The sequence below is a fragment of the Choristoneura fumiferana genome, chromosome 11 (genome assembly GCF_025370935.1).
Source record: "Choristoneura fumiferana chromosome 11, NRCan_CFum_1, whole genome shotgun sequence".
NCBI classification, from domain to species: Eukaryota; Metazoa; Arthropoda; class Insecta; order Lepidoptera; family Tortricidae; genus Choristoneura; species Choristoneura fumiferana.
In genome coordinates, this window is record NC_133482.1 from 13,603,176 (window position 1) to 13,610,925 (window position 7,750).

General features: G+C 33.5%; 1 protein-coding gene and 1 long non-coding RNA gene across 5 annotated transcripts in view; both read right to left on the reverse strand.

Annotated features, from left to right (window-relative positions):
• The window catches only part of LOC141432842 (dual E2 ubiquitin-conjugating enzyme/E3 ubiquitin-protein ligase BIRC6-like), a 123,874-nt gene that overhangs the window by 76,397 nt on the left and 39,727 nt on the right, over positions 1–7,750 (reverse strand).
• Positions 2,976–6,857, reverse strand: LOC141432843 (uncharacterized). Of its 4 annotated transcripts, none has more exons than XR_012451870.1 (4): positions 6,843–6,857; positions 5,820–5,979; positions 4,400–4,521; positions 2,976–3,954 (listed from the first exon to the last, which is right to left on the reverse strand). It is a non-coding gene; the product is annotated as an uncharacterized lncRNA (long non-coding RNA). The 4 variants fall into 4 exon arrangements; XR_012451869.1 differs by lacking the exon at positions 6,843–6,857 and adding an exon at positions 6,222–6,257; XR_012451871.1 differs by lacking the exon at positions 6,843–6,857 and adding an exon at positions 6,145–6,166.

The following is a 7,750-nucleotide window of genomic DNA, read 5'->3' on the forward strand; positions in this document are numbered from 1 at the left end:
CCTAGAAGGAGTTATATAGGTTGGTTGTAAATAACCAGATAGTTCTAATCACAAGACTCACCTTATAGACATACTAGGTAATTCTGCGAACAATAAAATGTAAATGTAGTAGTGATCGCCCCTTTAGTTTTTATACAACATTACACCCTATACCCTACACAATAGATTTGCGGTGACACAACAGGCAATTCTTTACAGCATTGTGAATGCCATCGTTGAAATAAAATTTTATTTGTAAAAAAAATGAATTTTTAATTTTTTATTCACTATTGATAAAGTAATAGATGTATTTATTATAGTCGTATACTACTCAAAAGAAAATAAGAGCCACCAGTAATTTGGTCGTTACGTGAAATTTATATTAAACAGTAATAAACTTATTTAAAAATAAATTGTGTAGTTAATTAAGCTAGCAAACATTTAATTAATTTGTCAATTGTTTCACTTATTTGGATTAATATGAAATCAGTCATACAATAAACCAGAAATATGCAGGTGGCTTATATTATTTTGAGCAGTATACGAAAAACAATCATATACATTAAAATTACATATTATCACAACCTCGAAAAATTAAAATTCCGAATGATTAAAATTCAAAACCTCATTTGTCCGAATGCATTTTTTCTGAAACTGTAAATATTTCAGGATTTATTTCAGGACCATCGTGTAGAACCCTTTAGGTTAGGTTAGGGTTGTTATATAAAAATCCTGAAATATTTACAGTTCCAGAATAAAATGCATCCGGAAAAATACAATTTTGGATTTTAATCATTCGGAATTAAATTTTTTCGAGGTTGTGATAGGTAACCATATTATAGCCTACGCAATAGATTTGTGATGACACAACAGGCAATTCTTATACACTATGGTGTGTCACCGTTTAAATAAAATGTTACTTCTTGAAATATACAAAATTGCATTTTTCATTTATTGTTCACTATTCTTCCTTTATTTATTTGAATTATATTTAATTTTATAACTAATAAAAAATAATCATCTACATTAGAAGCAGTCAGGAAAAGATTATTTATAAAATGAAATATACAACGTTCCACTAGCTGAACGAAGCTGCATAGGCAGCTGGTCGCAAAAAGCTGTGAGGGGTATCAAGTCACAATTAGAATCTGCACTATTTTCGACAAGATATGCTTTAAAATGTTCACCATACCCACAAATTCGTAACCTATTGCATGACAACGACATCGACTTGAAATCAGTGTTACTTACTAATATATTGCGTATAATTCTAAAATCTGGTTCATCATTCACACATTCATAAAGCAGAACACTTCTAGTGTCGTAGATTATGCCGTTAATTTCATATGTTGAAACTGAAAAATAATCATTTTCCAACCCCATGGGAATGTTTAGGTGACTTTGTTTACTGAACTTAATATTGTCTTCAAAACCTTTATTAGATAGATATCTCGAACAATTTTTCAGTTCACAACGTAATCCAATAGAATAACATAAATTTTTGCGACTTGTTATTGACTGTGACACACGTTTTAGATCTTTATGTTTTGCTTCAAATTTAAATGCCGAGTAAAATATAGGTGGACCACATTTTTTGATTATGGACGGATAGTGCAACAAGAAGTGATATTTTGGCTTCAAGTGAGTCTGAAATAATTCCATATACATTTCATGGTGTTCTTTGATAAGTTCTTCTAAGTTTTCTATATGTTGAGTGGGAATTATTTGACTTGTTAATGTTTCAGTTAACTCTAGTAAAATTAAATAATAATCCCATATTTCATCGTTTTCAAGGACTAAGTCACCAATTATGTAACGAAAATTTCTCACCAAGCATAACATTTCGGAAGCGGAAATAATAATTGAACCGTTATTTAAATGTTGTTTAGTGATTGCTGGGGGATGATTATTTTCCATTTTGCTGTAGTTAAAATATCGAATTCTGGCGTTTAGTTGTTCTAGAGTAAAATATTTTTTCCTTATTAATGATTGAATTATACATGCCATGCTGTATCTGTGAACTCCCTCGCAAAGGTCATGCATTACATCGACACTAGTGTTGTCACATATGTGAAAACGTCGTAAAGTATGCCATATACAGTTTTCTTTCAGACCGACATTGTTTTCTAAATAATAATTGTAATTCTGTTGTTTACGCATTTTTTCTTGTTTTTCAATAACTGCAGTTTGACATTCCCTTTTTTCCATTGTACAAACTCTGCAATACACATTTGCCGAGAAACTTTCTACGCAGCCCAAAATTGAATTAAGTCCCAGATTGTCACCACATAAAACGATCAACGTAAATTTAATATTTAGTTCTCTGTTATCATGACTAATATTGAGGCCAGTTGTTTCAAGAAACTTAAGCTCAGAGAGTAATGGTGTAAAAACTTTTTGATTGCCAAACTTGGATCGTTGATTTGAGTAGAAAAGTAATGTCAAGAATACATTTTCCAGCCTACTTGCATATTGTGGAGGAACAGTTCCTATACATGAATATACTGCACCAATTTTATGTTTACCCGCGTGACTACCTAAAGGGTTACCGCTTTCAAAATCGTCGTAGAACACATACAGAGGAATTACTATACCAGTAACATTTTCGGTTTGCGTTTTCCATAGGGTTCCATTTACTACATTACGTAATACTCCGTCGTCAATATTAATGTTTCTTTGATACTCTAATATGGTATTTAAAACGTTAGGCAGTTCCAAAAACAATTTCAACGTTTTCTTTAAAGGCATGAGATACACAAATTCGTCTTTTAGTTGCATTAAGATAGTACATTTCCTTTTAGGTGCTTTAGACTCACCAATTTAGTTTTTTTCGGGTGGCACAAATTTTTCAACCGCAGTAAAGTAATTTAAGATTTTATGTTCTGTGTCGAATGGGTCAAAACAGTTCTCAATCATATCAAAAACACGATTCATAGTTTTAAAACCGATTTTATCAAATTTATCTTTGCTTTCCAAGACTTTAGTTATTTCTTAACTGGAAACATAATATTTGCAAGCAATGATTTAACGCTTTCTAGTAACTTTTTTACTTTACTCCGAGGAAAATTAAGCGTACTGTAGAGCTTTATTATAAAATCAATAACATTGGAGTTAAGACCCCTCTGAAATTGATTTAACTCGTCTTCTAAATTATAATCACAATCATCAATTGGCTTTGTATTTGTGGATAAAACCGTATCGTCTGTATTAGGTTCACAATATGCTTGCTCCGTCATATTCAAACTATGAGATTCTATGGATCCACATGCATCTATTTCATTACTATCGAGTTTTCGTTCCGTAAATAATTTGTGAAAAACAGTCATATGATCTTTTAGGGAATACTTTGTGTCGTAAGTTCGGGTGCAATTAGCGACAGGGCATAAAAAATAGTCGGTTATTTTATGCGATATGTCTAAATGTAATATATACTTTTTAAAATTTATAAAACTTTTCTGACACTCAGGACACAACATATTGATAAATAATAAGGTACGATAATAAATTATAAGCAACGTAGGTTCCTGCTTTAATTTTGTTTATTTCAAGAAGTTAGATTTCACGTTAAGGGCATATGTTATTTATGAATGTTTGTACCGCAATATTGCACTAAAAAAAGGTTTTTGGTTACATGTATAAAGTTTTGACTTAGCTCAGGTTTAAAATTTCTATTATGTGTGGCGGAACTGTGTCATATTGAGTATTAATGTCATATACCTTTTTTTGTATTACGAGATATAAGTAATTCGCAGCATCTGGGTATTTCGCATGTAGCACGTGGTAAATTTTAAACAGTACGTCGAAAGCCTTAGCTGCAGACTCAAAGGAGTATTTTACATCGTCAATGACAATGTAAAGTGCCGAAAAGTCGTGCAACTTTCCGAGCACAAGGATATAGGGCTGGACGGACTGTAATACTCGCGATGCAGATTTTTCTTTTTTTTTTTTGATAATTGTGTCGATGTTTCCGGCGTCCTAAAACAAAATAAGCTGATTAGTCACATGCACAAATTTATTAAGTAAATTTAGTAAGTATTTATTCAATGGTTGTCAAAAATTGGGTTGGGTTCAGAAACGTACTACCTTAGGGTTTAAGCTCCATACGCACAGATAGCGGTAGCAGGGCGGCACGTGGCGGTTTCGGTGTTAATATTCGAACTTGTATGAAAGAGGCAATCGAATATTGTAACCAATACCGCCACCGCGCCGCGCCACCCCGCTACCGCTCTCTGTGCGTGTGGAGCCATATCGATTTTTAAGAAAATATAAATGTCCGCCATCTTGGTGTTGAAATTAGATGTAATTTTTATAATTTTCAGTTTCAGTTTTCACTAATAAAAAATTTTTTTAACTGGCTAATGCCAGTAAGGTTAGGTAGTTTCAGGTTTAACTGGGACAAACAACGAGAACCAAAACTTACGTCTGTGCGAACAATCAGGCTTTCTATCACCTCCGTTGACGAAAACTTTATCTTTCGAGATATCCTCCCCTTAGGCGGAATAAGGTATCCCAGTAATGTAATTTGTACTGGAATTTTTTTATCTAAAACCAAAACGAAAAAAAGTTTATTTTTAAACTCTTGCATGAGTTTCTATATTGGCAAATTGAGAGGAAGCACAAAATGTATATAATATACTATTGATGACTGGCAATTGGGTAACTTAAGTTTTCTGGAGTGTGAGCAGTCTGAGTGGAGTGTGAGTTGTCAAATGCCGCTGTTATACCTTAACACACACACACACTTGTTTGTTTGTTGTTGTTGGGTAACGGCGGCATTTGACAACTGTCAGCTGTCAACTCGACGTTTTTTAGTTTTTTTACAGAAGACAAAGGCGCAAACTCTATTCATCCGATCAAACGTGTGGTATGTCAAAACAGTCATTCAAAAAAATATTTCTAAAAAACGGCAAGTAATAAAAAAAAACTAGCTACAGTTTTGAACTCCATTGTGTGTCTGCTAACAATAAAATATATAATAATGAGCACTCCAGAAAACTTAAGTTACCCAATAGTATCGATATTAAGTATCAAATCTTAATGAACAATACGCTATTGATATTATCGATACTATTGCAAGTCGTCAATAGTATTACACAATTTGTGCTATCAATGCTATATATTTATAGTCCTATCGATATTCGTAACATTGCCGGGCCACCAGCATCTGTAATGGTGCACATATGGACGGACAGACAAGTGAAAAAGCGCGTGTTTCTAACAACAACAACTAAGTGCAAACAACACCATTCTCTGACAACACAATAATCTTGTAGTGAATTTCTGGTGGACTCTTCAACGGTGAATTGCATAGACTTGAAATTTGGTACTTGTGTAGAGTTCCGTTGACAATGCAAGTACAGTCAACAAAAATTATACAAGCTTTTGTTCAGTTGACTGCTCAAGAACCTCAGGCTTTATAGTCAGGTTCTCTAACCACTAGGTTATTCGGTAATCAAACTTGCATTGTCAACGGAGCTCTATATAGGTACCAAACTGCAAGTTGATGCCATTCACCATTGAAGAGGTATCCTGCAGAGACAATCCTGGCCAGACCAAAAATAATTCACTACCAGATTATTGTGTTTATTACATAAGTAAACAAACAAACAAACTTTTATTATATGGGGTAAAGCTAATAAAAAGCTTGTAAAAAGACATAGACTACCTTTTATCCCGGTTCCCGACTGTTAAACAACATCATCATTAATTGCTTGCTTGCACGCATGCAGGTTTGCTTGCTTTCTGGCTTGATTGATTGCTTCTTTGGAATGCTTATGGTACACGTAAGCGAAGCCGTGGATAAAAGCTAGTGCATATATAAAATAAACTTAAATACTTACCATCGTCTTTTAAAGCAAACAATGTCTCCAATAATGAAAGCCCAGTCTCATTTTTAATTTGGTCTTGTTTCAACTTCAGGAGCTTTTCAAAGAAAAAGTGCCAATTTTTAAAGAAATTTAATGATTGTTCTTCATACATTTCCTCAAAATCCAAATTAATCTGAAAAACAATACTCATTTGAATAAATAGTTCATAAACCAAAAATGGTACTCCTAATAATATTAGGACATTTTTTATCCCGGAAAATTGCATAGTTTTATCAGGATATTAGTGATATTAAATTGTGTGCAGATGAAGTCACGGACAGCAACTAGACTTGCTTGCCTGCAGGCACGCTTGCAGGTTCACTTGCTTCTTTGAAATGCTTATGGTTCACGAAAGTAAAAGCTATAGTACTTAACCCTTTCAACGCCAATGAATGACTGATATATCCGCACCTGATTCAACGACAGGGACCGATAAAATAGATCTACAAAAGTCTAACATATTTAAGGTTGACATTCTCGTTACTTCTTAGAGATGCCTGGCGTGTCACTGTCAGTGGCAACTTTTAGTTGACGTGGCGTTGCAAAGGTTAATAACTTATCTATTTACTAGTCATCTATATGGTTAGCAGTTAGTATTATGTGCATGACAGGTTGCGCACTTAATCTCAATAAAATTAAATAAGTCCGGCGTGAATAAAAACAAAGTACTCTGTGGCTCTATTATTGACCAAATAACAAGTTTTAATTAAAACCGGACTATCTCCTCATGCGTGTCATGTCTCTACATCGACATTGGCAAAATACTCCTTGCCAAAAAGCAAGGTGAAAGCCATTAAAAAAGCCTACTGATTTTATCATACAAATAGTACTGCTACTTCGTCGGAGAGAATATTACTCAGATTCGGATAGGAACATTGCAGACTATTATTATTACAGAGTATTACGGCTCTCACACATAGTATACATTTACTGTAAAAATAATGTAAACAATTTCAATGATTTGTATAGTGCATAGCAAAAGAAATATTTAATTACCAGCACATGTCCTTTTGGCATCTTTTAATATTGGCCAATTTTCCAAAAAATCGTGTATTGTTGGAAAAATGTGTTCCTGTCCTATCCTGTATTTTCTAGTTTTTTTCCATCTCAAGACGACCTCATCCCATGGCTCATTGTTATTTTTCAACCACAAACAGTCGTCATCGTGAGCAGCATCTGAATAAAAAACGAATTAAAGTCACAATATTAATAAAAAAAAAAATTATAGGCACAAGAGGCATTTCACCTTAGCAGTCTAGATTGGCAACACATCTGCAATCCTTTGGGGTTGCGGATGTCTATGGGCAGCGGTGATCAGTGATCACTTAGCATCAGGTGATTCACTTAATTGTTTGCTTTCCTTATTGTATAAAAAAAATTATTATATATATCTTATAGTCAAGGACACCAATATGTATATTACCACAGACTGAAACAAAAATAGGTATGTACAGTCAGGGATTTTAATTATTAGGCCACTTTGGAATTTTAATTTAGTTGTTTGCTATACTATTGAGCTGGCTAAAATGTAAATCTTGTGAATGCCATAATACTGCAAATTTAAAAAACTTCACAGTGGCTAACATTAAAATCCGTGACTGTACACAGATATTATTGTACAATAAAGTGATATACATACAAATATCAGTGACACAGGACATGTAACAAACACTCGGGATAAAATTAACTATGACACAAAAAAAAAAAAAAAATCGGTTCATCCGTTTTGGGAGATAGATACCACAGACAGATACACAGAGACACGTTAAACTTATAACACCCCTTTTTTGCGCCGGGAGTTAAAAATAGTGCAAAATTTCAACGAAATTGGTCCAATGAATTAGCCGTGGAAACATAAATACAGTATAATTACAAACCTATTCAGTCAAGGAAAGATTTTTCGG